Source organism: Gossypium hirsutum, chromosome A01, assembly GCF_007990345.1.
Source record: "Gossypium hirsutum isolate 1008001.06 chromosome A01, Gossypium_hirsutum_v2.1, whole genome shotgun sequence".
NCBI classification, from domain to species: domain Eukaryota; kingdom Viridiplantae; phylum Streptophyta; class Magnoliopsida; order Malvales; family Malvaceae; genus Gossypium; species Gossypium hirsutum.
The window spans coordinates 91,315,559-91,330,009 of record NC_053424.1 but is presented as its reverse complement, the minus strand read 5'-3'; the positions used below and the strand labels follow the sequence as shown (position 1 = coordinate 91,330,009).

Genomic DNA, 14,451 nt, shown 5'->3' with positions numbered 1-14,451 from the left:
CAAACACTTAAGACTATTTATGGAGGTGAGCGATTCTTTCAAGTTAGTCAGAGTACCCGAAGATGCATTACGGTTAAAGCTATTTCCATATTCACTAAGGGACAGAACTCGAGCCTGGTTGAACTCATTGCCACCAAACTCAATTTCTACATGGCAAGAGTTAGCAGAAAGATTCCTTATGAAGTATTTCCCACCTAGCAAGAATGCTAAGTTGAGGAACAAGATCACTACCTTCCAACAAATAGATGATGAGTCCTTGTATGAGGCATGGGAAATGTACAAAGAGTTATTGCGAAAGTGCCCCCATCACGGTATCCCACATTGCATCCAACTTGAGACATTTTATAATGGTCTCATTGCTCACACGAGAATGGTAGTAGACGCTTCTGCTAACGGTGCTCTCCTTTCTAAGTCTTATAATGAGGCTTATGAAATCATTGAGAGGAACTCTCCTCTTATACCAATTCGAGAGACGTTTCCAGAGGAACACATACTGAAGGTAAATCATGTCCATAATACCCCTTGGTTTGCTGATATTGCTAACTTTTTAGCTTGTGGTTTGATGCCGATTGATAAGATGTATCATCAAAGGAAAAAGTTTCTTCACGATGTGAAGTAATATTTCTGGGAAGAGCCATATTTGTTTAAAAAGTGCGCAGATCAAATGATCAGGAGATGCGTGGTAGAAGATGAAGTACAAAAGATTCTATACCATTATCACTCAGCTCCAAGTGGGGCACACTTCAGAGGTACTCGTACTACGACCAAAGTATTGCAAACCGAATTCTTTTGGCCAACACTATTCAAGGATGCATATGCTTACGTAAAGAGTTGTGATCGATGTAAAAGGGTTGGAAATGTCACCAACAGAAATGAGATGCCTCGAACAAATATCATTGAGGTAGAATTGTTCGATATATGGGGTATTGAATTTCTTGGTCCTTTTCCGTCATCTCTTGATCACAAGTACATATTAGTAGCAGTAGACTATGTGTCGAAGTGGGTCGAGGCTAAAGCTTATCCGACAAATGATGCTAGGGTTGTGATGAAGTTTTTGCAGAAACACGTGTTCACAAGGTTTGGAACCCAAGAGCTATTATCAGCGATGAAGGGTCCCATTTTGTGAACAAGTGGTTGAAATGGTTATTAGATAAACATGGAGTGAAACACAAGGTTTAATAAACATGGGTTTAATAATTCTAAGTTAAAGAAATGTAATTAAATCAACACAATTATGTCATCTTGATTAAATCATATTTTGAAATCGTGCATTTGAGATTTATTCATTTACTTTACTTAGTTTAAAATCTTAGTTTTTAATCACCTTCTTCAAACAAAATATTTTTTCACCAAAGTGTTTAAAATAAAAATTCATAAATAATTCTTTTCATTGTCCCTGTGGGTACGATAACTCAACATTTACTTGTCACTTTATTACTTATTTCGATTGTGTACACTTGCACATTTCCATTGTTCCAATTACTCGAAATATCAAAGTCGCGATTAGTACACTCTAAGAGTACAAGTCTATAATCAAGAATGAACATTACAAGTCTATAATCAAGAATGAACATTCTTGTGAAATAGTTTCCATGTACAAATATCATCATCACATATTTCATATATCACTTGTCATGTATCATCATTTTCTTGCATTTCATGTAAAATACTTTCATGTCATATTTCCATATCATATACACCATTCCATGTTAATTTGTCTTAAATTTATATTTGCCCCTGTTAGAGCCTTGCCCATTGAACTTATTTGAATTACCGATAGATACATAAGTAGTAAACACGAGGCGTACGAATCAGGATCCGTCAAATCATATTCAATGGTACACATAAGGTACTATTTCAGAGAGTACACTCTTGAGCCACACATATATATATACACTACAGGATTACCAGTCCAGGCTAAATCCTTTTTATGACATATGCTCTAAAGAGCTTTATCTGGATTACCCGTCAGGGCTAAATCTAGTCGATAATATATGCTCGAGAGGACTTATATCAGGATTACCTATCCGAGCTAAATCCTATCCGCAACAAATACAGAACCTCTTTCGTTTTGGGAAATCATATATCCATCAATTTTCCATTTATTCAACCAGAATATAAACACTTTTCAAGCATTATAGGGCATTTGATTATTTCATACCTCTGTAACATTTATGTAATTCGAGTAAAACAGTAAAACACATTGCACATTCATGTCAAGCATACATATAACATTTTATTCGTTTACCATTTTATCAGGCATTTTCATTTATCGAGCTATATCGAGTAGGTGATCATTTCACATATTTATGACATTGATAAAATTTACAAACACAACATTTAAATAAGGCATAAAAACAAATACAATTTAGTTACACGAACTTACCTTGACAAAGGTTCGTGTACATAAAATCTACTAATCTGACATTTTCCTCATTCCTTGTTCTAACTCTGAATTTGGTACATCCAGATCTATACGAGTAAATTTAACATCAATTTATCATATTTTACATTCATGTGGACTAAATTTTCATCCTAGGTAAAATTACTATTTTGCCCCTAACTTTTCCATAAATTTCATTTTTGTCCATAGGCTCGGAAAATGAAACTTGTGCAAATTTAGTCCCTGCTCCAAGCCTAACCAAAGCCCCATTACAAATTTTATAGCATATGTATTCATAAAATTTTACAACTTTTCATTTTAGTCCTTAAATCATGTTTTTATCAAAAATCACTTTGTAAAAGTTGTTTATCTATCAACAATCTTTCATTTTCTACCATAAATTTCTCATTTCTAGCATATACATCCATGAGCCATTTTCATACTTTGATAACTTTTCAAAATTCCCCCAAATAGAGAGATTAAGATATCCCGATTCCAAAAATATCAAAATTAATAAAAACGGGACAAGGAAACTTACCTAATTTGGCCATAAAAGTCTCTTCTCCCTCTCCTAGGGTTTCCATGTCTTATTTTGGGGAAGAATATGAGAAATATTATTTTTATTTTCTTTTTATCTTTTTAATTAATTAATATTTTCAGTTTCTAATTTAGTCCCTAGCCTTTTTCTCATTTTCCATGGATGAATCATCCAAAAATGTTTACATACTTTTTATTAATGGTCTAATTACCATATAAGGACCTTAACTGTTGAATTCCATAGCTATTTGATCCTTCTAGCTACTAGAATCCAACTTTTGCATTTTATGCGATTTGGTCCTTCTCGTAATTAAGCACATAATCGGTAAAATTTTCTTTTCAAAATTTTCACACGACATTTCTAGTATGATATGGATCATATAATAAAGTAAAAATAAAAATTATTTTTTGGCTCGAATTTGTGGTCCTGAGACCACTGTTCTGATTTCACCGAAATTGGGCTGTTACAACTCTCACCTCTTAAGAAGTTTTCGTCCTCAAAAATTTTACCAATAAAGAGATTCCAACATTACTTTCTCATGTTCCATCCAGTTTTTCCCAGGCTGCTTTCTCTACATCATATCATTGTCAAAGAACTTTCACTAAAGCTATCTTTATATTTTTCGTTTCTTTCACTTCACATGCTAGAATTTCAACCTGTCACTCATTGTAAGTCATGCCAAGCTAAATTTCAATATCTATCAGGGAAATAACAGATGATGGGTTTGATTGATACTGTTGTAACACATATACACATGAAAATCATTGTGAATTTTGTAGAGCTCTAATAAATATACCAATCAATACTTAACAAGTTCAATTATTTTCAATAATCGCATATGACCCGATAAATCACAGACTTAATTTGCCTTTTACGGCCAAACCGTGGAACTTCCTTCCATGGCAAAACTTTTAAAAATATTTTTTCGCCTATCTAAAACTCTATTCCCTTTCATTTGAGATCCACATCGGATTTCTGACGATAAAATATTACTTTTAACTGTCTTAGGTCCCTTTCATCTCTCTTCAGGTTCAACGAATCACAACTACTACATGTATCTTTTCCCACTGAACTCTGTCCAAAACACTGGAGTTTTGCATTTGTGACCATATAAAGCCTCGTACAGTAAAATTTTATATTTGACTATTAACTGTTATAAGAAATTTCAACCCAATGAAAATACTTTTCTCAGTTACTTTCAAATTCAAGTATAGAACGTCGAAGCATATCTTCCAAAATCTGAATCATATGTTTAGATTGATCATCCCTATGAGGATGAAGTACCGAACTAAAATGTAACCATGTACCCAGAGTTTCTTGTAACTTGTTTCAGAATCAAAACATAAACCGTAGGTCTCTATTAGAAATAACAGAAACTAACACATCATATAATCTGTCAATCTCAAAAATAGGTAATTCAAGCAATCTATCAAGCGAGAAATCCATTCATGTTAGAATAAAATGTGCAGGCTTTGTCAAACAATCAAAAATTACTAAAATAGTATCTTTCCTTTTCATAGACAAAGATAATCCCAACATAAAGTTCATAGTAACTTTGTCCCATTTCCATTTCGGTATTTTCTCTGACTATAACCATCTAGAAAATTTCATCCTTATCTTGCTGGCATATCCATCATTTAAATACAATTTAAGAAATACCACATTTCATTTTTGAGATACTAATACATATTTTCCAAATCATTATGCATTTTATCATTTCCCAGATAAACAGACATAGTACTACTGTAATCATTCATGTAAAATTTTTAGTACAAGCTCTAGTTTTGTGACAGCCCAAAACTGACCCTAGTCGGGAAGTGGTTTCGGGACTGCTAAACCGAGTCTTATAAATAATTAAAAGTTATATTCTGTGTTTATGATGTGAGTAAATGCATGTGTGAAAGTCTCATGCATTAATTTGATCATCTTTATGTGAATTTATTAATATGGACTTATATGAAACTTTGTTGGAAAGTGAGAGGTTAATTTTACAATGGTCTAATAGTACATGCATTGAAAGGAGTGGTTTTGCATGTCAATTTACCCATGATAAACATGGTGGCCGGCCAAGGAAGGAATATGCTCCACTAATTCAAAAATTAAAATAATTTTGTATTAACAAATGATTTAATAATTGATATTAAAGGAATTATAGAATTAAAGGAAATAATATAATGAGAAGTGGGAGGAGAAACCAAAGTGTTTCATCTTTACTTCTCCATTGCCGAAACTAGAAGAAAGAAAGAAGAAAAACTCTTGTTGAATTTCGGCTAAGGTGTTTTGATACAAAAAGGTATGTTTTATGCCACTCTTGAAAATGTATGCATAATTTGGAGGATTGGTTTAAAAGCTACTTGAATCTTGGATTGGAATTAGGTTATTTATGAGGGTTGAATTTCGGCCTAGGAGCTTAAAATTTTTAGTAGAAGTTTTGATGACATTAGATGGATAGTTAGGTTGGATGTGTTAAATTGTTAATTGTTTTAGCTTGAAAGTTAAGGTTAATATGGCTTATGGGATTGCCGAATCTAATTTAGGGAGAAAGAAAAATATATGTATTCGGTTATGCTATTGATTCTTGGGGAGATAATGTTTAATGTATTTTTGTTTATGTTTTATAAAAGCACTAGTAATTGAATTTGAGAAATTTTAACTTGTTGATGGGAGGTGTTGAACGTGATATTCGGATGTGTTTCAAGGAATGACATTAGGGTAGCTAGAGTCTAAGAACTTTCGGTCAAGGACTATTGTGTGAGCAAATTCGGTATAAAGGTTTAAATGTTAATTGCATTGTATTTAATGTTTAAAGAATAGGTAGTAGCTAATTAAAGTTAAGAAGGCTGGAATTTCTTTTAAGGGAGGTGTGACCTTAACATGAACAAAATAGAATCAGCCTTAAGCTTGACTAAATGGTTCGGTTATTATTAGCTTAGAAGAAACCTATATGAAATTGTTGATATATGGTGAATTGGTAGTAATCTACTTGGGACAGCAGTAGTAAGGTGATTTTCGAAAATCGCCATAATTTGTAGGAGTTGAATTAGAAGCTGAGTGAATTATGTCATTAAAGCTTCAAGGGTCTATTTTCTTACAAAAGAAACTATAGAAACAAAAGAGTTACCGATCTAGAGATATTTGAAGTATTGTGGGGCTGAGTCAAAATGACTGCTGGATTCCCTGTTCTGTTTTTAGAAAATCATTATAAATTGTACAAAATGGTTATAAGATAAAATTTATATGCTTAGACTCCTTAATGAGTCTAGTTTCAAATGAGATTAAATACAACACATTTGGAATTCTGTAAAGTGAGAAATTGGATTCGTAGTGAAGAGTGGTCAGAATAGTCAAACAGTGAAACAGGGGAAACTTTAAGAAAAATCTGGTATTGATTGGCCAAGCCTAAAATTCTGAAAATTTTATGGGTGGAAGATATACGAGTCTATATTCAGGGAAAATTAACGGCAAGTGATTTGGAGTCTAGTAGCTCCAGTTATAAGTAATTTAGTAACTACTGCTCAGGAAAACAGCTCGTAGTGAATATGTGATTTTGTTGTAAACATTAATGAAAGTTTGCCGATGAATTATTTATTGATTAATATAAAGCTTACTATAATCTATGTGTGTGAAAGTCGGATCAATATATATATTATTCTGAAAGTACTACTTGAATAGTCGATTAATGACTATTTTAAATTTTGTTGAACTTAAGCTCAAGAGCAAAGGGGAACTAGATCCGATAAAGGGAAGGAAAAAGTAATTGAATAGCCGTTGAAGTCGTTCGACGACATTTGAGGTAAGTCTTCGAGTAATGACCCTACTTGAATTATATTGAAATGAATAGTCATACTATGACGGATAGTCGAATGTGCTTAGAGACTATGTTATAAAGCCAATTGAAATTATGCTCTTTGTGTGCGGCTACTGAGCCGAAATTTGAAAGGTTTAATAAATGTTTTGTGTTTGAGCCTTAGTAACGAAGAAATGATATGGATGTGTTATGATTATTGATATATGTGTGCATGAGCATTGGAATATATCCGGGCTAAGACCAGAAGGCAATTATACGAGTTGATATATCCGGGCTAAGACCCGAAGGCAATTATGCGAGTTGATATATCCGGGCTAAGACCCGAAGGCAATTATGCGAGTTGATATATCCGGGCTAAGACCCGAAGGCAATTATGCGAGTTGATATATCCGGGCTAAGACCTGAAGGCAATTATGCGAGTTAATATATCCGGGCTATGACCCGAAGGCAATTATGCGAGATGATATATCCGGGCTAAGACCCGAAGGCAATTATGCAAGTTGATATGTCCGGGTTAAGACCCGAAGGCAAATGTGTTTGCGGCTGTATTCGGTTAAATACCGAAGAAACTTGGGTTTGAATGTGAGCGTTTTGTGCTGTAACTAATTCAATAAATATGCTCGACCAACCCGAACGATAAGGTATGTTTGCATGTGCATTGGAAAAGTCGATTCGTTTTAAATAGTATTCGTGCGATCGGCTAATGAATTTTCGGCTTTTAGAAAGGTTGATACCTTGTGTATATATGTTGATGAAGTGTGAAGTAAGTATGATTATGAGAATGTGTGTTAATAAAATGACTTAGTTAGCTATGTGAATGTAATACTGTAGTCAAAGCCGATTTCATTACTTGAGACTTACTAAGCTTAAAATGCTTACCCGGTTGCTTTGGCTCTCTGTTTTATAGATTTTGTTCGTTAGCTATCGGATTCGGGATCAGCGAAGTCGAAGTCATCTACACTATCAAAGCTCTTTTGGTACTCTTTTAGTTGAACTCTGGATATGGCATGTATAGGACTACCCCCCTGTTGTTTAAGTTCTTATTGTGATGTATGTGTGTAAAGCCATGCGAAAATGGTTTCACGATGTGACTATGGTTTGAAATTAGACCATTTGTGTTTATGTATGTATATATGGTTTCACGATGTGACTATGGTTTGAAATGGAAGTGTTGGGCTAATGATCAGCCATTGGAATGGCTAAATATGATCACATGTGGACCTATGTATGGCAAAACCCTAGTTGGTCCATGGTAACCACAAAATAGGTAACGTTTACCTTGAAAACAGATGCTGACAGCAACAGTGGTGTAGATTTGAAAAATCACAAAAATTAGTAGGAGTGAAATTAAATAGTGAATAAATTATGTAATCGAACCTTGATGAACCTACTTTCATATGGAAGTAACGAAACAATCATATGAACAGTACAGTAAGAGATATTTGGGTTCTTGTGGAACGGGGCCAGAACAGTTTCTGGATTCTCTGTTCCGCCTTTGGAAATTCACTATAAATTTACCAGAGATAATTAGGGGTCATACCATATATGCATGGTTTCCTCTCTGAGTCTAGTTTCCATAGAAACAAACGGCATCAGTATTGAAGCTCTGTGCAGAGAGATATCCAAGTCGTAATGGGAAGAGGTCAGTGTAGTCGACCCCTGTAACATGGGAGACTTTTACTAATAAAATGTACTAATTGGCCCGACCAAAAATTCTAGAAAAAAAATACATAGGTGGGGACATGAGTCTAGTTTCAGGGAAAAATCACCAAACTGATTTTCGAGTTGTGAAACTCAAGATATGATTTTTGAAGCGACTAGTACTCAGACTGGACAGTGTCTGAAAAAAATTTTTAAAAGTCTGTCAACACCTCGTATTCGACTCCGGTGACGGTCTCGGGTTCGGGGTGTTACAAGTTTCTTCAGTACAGAGACTCTTTCTCTGAACAATAGACATTTACCGAATCTATTCTAAAATTCTAAGTCAGAAATTATTTCATACTGTTCTCATTTAACTCACGACTCATTATCACTTTTCTGAGTTTCACTGAAATGTTGTAGAAACACCGGTTTAGCTCTATACTTAGCTAAAATTAAGTTATTATAAGACAATCATATTTGATATCCATGGCTTGCAAAATATATAGAGATTTCCTACTCAGAACATCTGTAACCATATTTATTCTTTCCAAGTGATATACAATTATCAAGTCATAATCTTTCAACATTTCAAACCATATATACTATCTCAGATTCAAATCTTTTAGTAACATTGGATACTTTAAAGTTTTATAATTGGTGAGTATACAACATTTTTCACCAAATAAGTAATGTTATTAGATTTCAATCCAAAATCAATAGCTCTCAATTCTAGATCATATATTGGGTAATTCTTTCCATGTGCTTTTTAATTGTCTAAAAGTACAGGCTATTACTTTGGCTTACTGTATCAAGTCACAATCTAATTCCATTCAATGTTACATTACTGTAATAACAAGTTCCTTACCAAATTATGGCTAAATCAGAATCAATACTTTGATTAACAAAGCTTCCCACTGGTCAAAACTTTACTGATATTTATCGGTCCATTCAACTCTTATATCTTCTCTGTAATAACTATATCATCAATGTAGCTACTTCAATTATTAACATTGAAGCTTTGAGTTTTTCCAAAGCCACAACCATCAGATAGAATCAAAACCATAATGTATTAATATGACCAAAATTTCAATCGTATAGATAAAGCAACACTTTAATATCAATACTGTACCTCAAATAGATTCAAATATGATTTTTATTGTCTTTTCATCTTTTTAATTAATTAATTTTTTCACTTTTCAATTTAGTCCATAGCCTTTTCCCATTTTCCATGGATGAATCATCCAAAAATATCTACATACATTTTATTAATAGTCTAATTACCATATAAGGACCTTAACTTTTGAATTCCATAGCTATTTGATCCTTTTAGCTACTAGAATCCAACTTTTTCATTTTATGCGATTTGGTCCTTCTCATAATTAAGCACATAATTGGTAAAATTTTCTTTTCAAAATTTTCACATGACATTTCTAGTATGATATGGATCATATAATAAAATAAAAATAAATTTTATTTTTCGGCTCGGATTTGTGGTCCCGAGACCACTATTCTGATTTCAATGAAATTGGGCAGTTATAGTTATGGTTCCTGTAAAACATAAATTTGATAAAACTTAAAATCTAGAATAAACAATTAGTTAGATATAAAATAATTTACAAACACTAAAATATCAATTTAAATTATCAGGTTTTACAATCGTATTCATCCAAAAGTACCATTAATGCATATAAGGACAGTTCTCTGGTTCTTTCAATGTTAGTCCATCGCCCGTCATGACACTTTACCTTATTCTACTTGTCCCACTCCTTGTACCTATAATTTCGACCTGCATTAATTATAGAAAACACCCCCTTGCTCAATGTTGTTAAGGATAGTTGTAGATATTTCGTAACATGAACTCCTTAAATTATCCTTCTTTACTTTGTCTTGTTCGTAATCACATTTAAAAATCTCATTCTCACCATTGATCTTTATTGTTAACTCATTCTTTTCCAAGTCAGTGGTAGATTTTTATCCTAATAGAATAGGTATCTCAAGGTCTTCCTCAAAATCTAATATTACGAAATCTGTCAGGATAAAAAAACTACACAGTTTGACTAACACATCTTCCAATACTCCTTTTGGTTGTACTGAAGATCTTTCAACCAATTGTAGTGTGATCTGAGTATTTTTGAGGTCCCCTAAATCGAGTTTTTCATATATAGATAAAGCATTAAATTGATGCTAACTCCTAAGCCACATTGAGTTTTATTAAAATAGATGCTCCTTATCTCAATAAGGATTGTAAAATTTCCTATGTCTTTCAGCTTTCGAGGAACATGTCTAGAAATAATAGCACTACAGGACGTGCTTATATTAACTTGTTCTCCTACCTTAATTTTCCTATGCCTTAACATAATTTCTTTCAAAATTTTGGCATACTTAAGGACATTTTCAATTAGTTTAATTAAAGGTAGATTAACATTTAATGTTTTAAACAAGTTCAAGAAGCTTACAAACTCGTCTTCATCCCGTTTTTGCTTCTCTTCCAACCTTGATGGGAATGGTACTTGTGTGTTGGTAGGTTCTTTGTTTGCCTTTTTCTCAGGCTTAATTGTTATTTTAGTTAACTTATCTAGTTCTACTTCTTTGTTAACTTCTCGAGGTCTTCTTGAAGACCGTCTACATTCTTTCTTATCTCCTTTTGTGTTAGAGTTTCTAAGCTATTCAAGATTTTTCCCGAACAGAGAGCAGTTGTTTTCACATGCTCCTTCCCTTCCTTTTAATATCTCCCATTATACACATCAATTTGCCTTTTAATATCTCCCATCGTACTCATCAATTGGCTCATCTAATCCTCTAGCTTAGTTAATGTTTTTGCTAAATTGGTGCACTCAGACTGTAATTAATTTATGCCAATCCTCATTGATTGTATTTCCCCTTCCATTAAATCCAAGCGTTGATCACATATAGTATGGTCATTAGGGTTGGTCCTTTCCTGTAGTTTCTGAAAATAAGGAGGTTGATAGTTCGTATTTTTAACTTAGTTCATATTATTACATCCTCTTTGATTTCCTCCCCATCTTAGGTTCAGATGATCTCTCCATTCAGTATTGTAATTATTTGAATAAGGGTTTTCATCCCTATTCCCTATATAGTTCACATCATCAGTAAGATTGTTAATGTAATGGAAGAGCGGTTTTATCTCCTCCGTATATAGATGGTGTACCATTTGAAGACTCAATGTGATTAAGTTTGTCCACTACTTGTTGATATCTATCGTCCTCCTGGGTAGTTTTTACTGTGGATGGTCTTTGGCCATATGTATGTCGGTCAGTTGGCCACTGGTAGGAGTTCATCATCATATTTTCTATTAATTCGTATGCATCCTTGTACATTCAGTTCATTAAAGCACCTCCTGTGGCTCCATCTAATCCTGATCATGCGTGTACATCCAACCCATTGTAGAAAATTTCCAGTCATAACCACTTAGGCAATCCTTGAATGTGGGCATTTCTGAATCAATATCTTAAAATACTCCCATGCTTCGTGATATTCAATCATCGTTTTAAATGTTGGAGGAACCATTTTAAATGATGACTCGAATATTCAGTCATTATTCCTCAAAACTACAAATTATTCCAAATCATCTGCATCATTGCTAGCTTGATCTCGAAGTTATTGGTCGTGATGGCTGGCCTCGTTATACTCCCTTGAACCATATCAAAATTTCATAATGCATATTTCCTCAGAGTTCTTTCATTACGCACCATGAGATTGTTTGCGAGTAGTTGTGGTGGTGTTATTGTGGTCAACGATTCCTTCATATTATTATTTCTAGATCTATGACTGGCTCTATAGGTGTTCCCCTACTACGAGTCATACACTAAACCTAAAGAGAAAAAATTAATAAGAATAAGAAAATAAAATTGTAACTATAATATAAAACTTTCCTAATTATTCTATTAATATGCGAAAAATAAAATTAAATCAATGACGTTGCCTCCCAAGAAATGGCGCCAACAACTTGACCACCTTTAGACATTCCAACATCAATAGTAGAAATCCTGTACAAAATATATGAAAAGGCGATATCCGCACTTAGATGAGTCAAGCTGTAACATAGTTACAATGGAGTAGATGAGTACTCCGAGGATCATACCCAAGGGAGGCGAGCATTAAATTAATTCTAACCTAAGTAGAAATAGATCTAATTAATACTTTAAATGAATTATATTATGATAAAATAAAAATAAAGGTTTTTGTAATCTATGCTAATAATAATAAAAGGAATAAATCATGAGAAATCAAATAATATAATATATCAAATCTGGGCATGTGTGATTAGATGGCTTTGGTAATCATAATCCACTATCGCTTCAGGTTTTCTTATTCAATCAACTAGTCGATATCCCAATAGGATCTTTTGATCTTCCACTAGAATAATAAGTCAGCAAGAACAACTTATCTCTTGACCTCACAGTTCAGACCAGTTCAGAGTTAAGGTGTTCAAAGATAGACCATACCAATTTTGGGTTAATTTTCACCTTAATGACTTCCTAGGGTTGTCAGGCCTAGGGTTTAAGTTCTTCCGTTCCAAAACTGTTGATTCGTTAAGACAACCCTACAAAGTAGTTAATTAATCATACCTCCACTTGGTAATCCCACAGGAGGATAATTCCTCATCGATCTCATAAATAATATAAACATGGTAGAAAGAGTAGACATTAATAATAATTAAAGAGTATAAATTTTAGAAGATGCCTGATTTGTATTAGAATGGAATACAGAATCTTCACAAAGTTTGATTATATTTCAGAAATATGATTTCTCCCACAAAAACAAATAACAAAAACTGAAATAAACCTAAAGCCTAAGAAAAGAGAAAAACTAAAGACTAAATCTAAAAGGAAAATTATAGAACACAAAAACTGTCCATAACATGTGTTAAATGAGCCTATTTATAGACTTTAGAGTGGTCGTCATCCTTAACCTTAAGTCACCTACTGTCCTCTTGCTTAATGTTTGATTGTGCAAGCTAAAATGCCCTGGATCGTAATTATTTCCCATATAGAAGTGATGTCAAGACACACTAGGTCTTGCGTCGCGATATCGAGGGCAATATTCTCATCTTTAGGGTATCTTTAAGGGTGTGTCGCGACATCATCAGTGTGTGCCACGACATCCTCAAGCTGTGTCATGACACTGAAGGGAGTCTTGGAATTCTTCTACTCTACTCCCTATGTTGTGACATTTAATGCTCCATGTTGTCACACAGCAACCAATATCGAGTTAGCATGCCTTTTATTAGCCTCCTGCGCACTCATAAAGTATATTAGCTCACCTTTTGGCCTTATTCAGCCCTTAAAGTCAATAAAAGACTTAAATTACACACTTTATTGAATTTAACTAAAATTGCAAAAACATAATTAAAACTTGACCAAAACGCTTGTAGTCAAGCTCCTAAAGTGAAAAAACTAGTTTAATCTGCTACATTGAATTACGACAGATCAGCATCGCAACATCCCATGGTTGTGTCGTGACACCAAAGCCAGACTTGAGACACCTATATTTTACTTCCTATGTTGCGAAATTGAATTTCCCATGTTGTAACACAGCGACCAACCTTGAAATCCTATGCCTTTTAATGGTCTCCTACACACTCACTAAGTACATCAACTCACCTTTAGGCTTCATTTGGCCCCTAAGGTCATTAAAAGACTGAAATACACTTTTTATTGACTTTAAAAAAATATATGAAAACTAACTAAAACATAATAAAAATGCATGTATTCAAGCTCCTAAAGTATAAAAACTAGTTTAATATACTACACCGAATTACGGTAGATCACCTGCACGCTCGCTAAATACATTAACTCACCCTTAGGCCTCATTTAGCCCCTAAGGTGATACAATTACTCGATTTACAACTTTTATTAAATTAAAGCTAAAATAGAAAAACTAACTAAAATATAATAGAATTGCTTGTATTCAAGCTCCTTAATTATGAAAATTAGTTTAATTAGCTACACCATATTATGACAAATCAGGATACATAAGTTGATCTCAGGCGAATCTAGGATAAAGGCACTAGCAAGCAGTTAAGTATATACTCAAGTATTTATAAAGAACGAGGGATTA

At 33.5% G+C, this 14,451-nt stretch overlaps 1 non-coding gene across 1 annotated transcript; it reads right to left on the bottom strand.

Annotated features, from left to right (window-relative positions):
• Positions 1–208: 208 nt before the first annotated feature.
• Positions 209–315, bottom strand: LOC121208186 (small nucleolar RNA R71). Its single transcript, XR_005903136.1, has one exon. It is a non-coding gene; the product is annotated as a small nucleolar RNA R71 (small nucleolar RNA).
• Between the last annotated feature and the right edge of the window lie 14,136 nt (positions 316–14,451).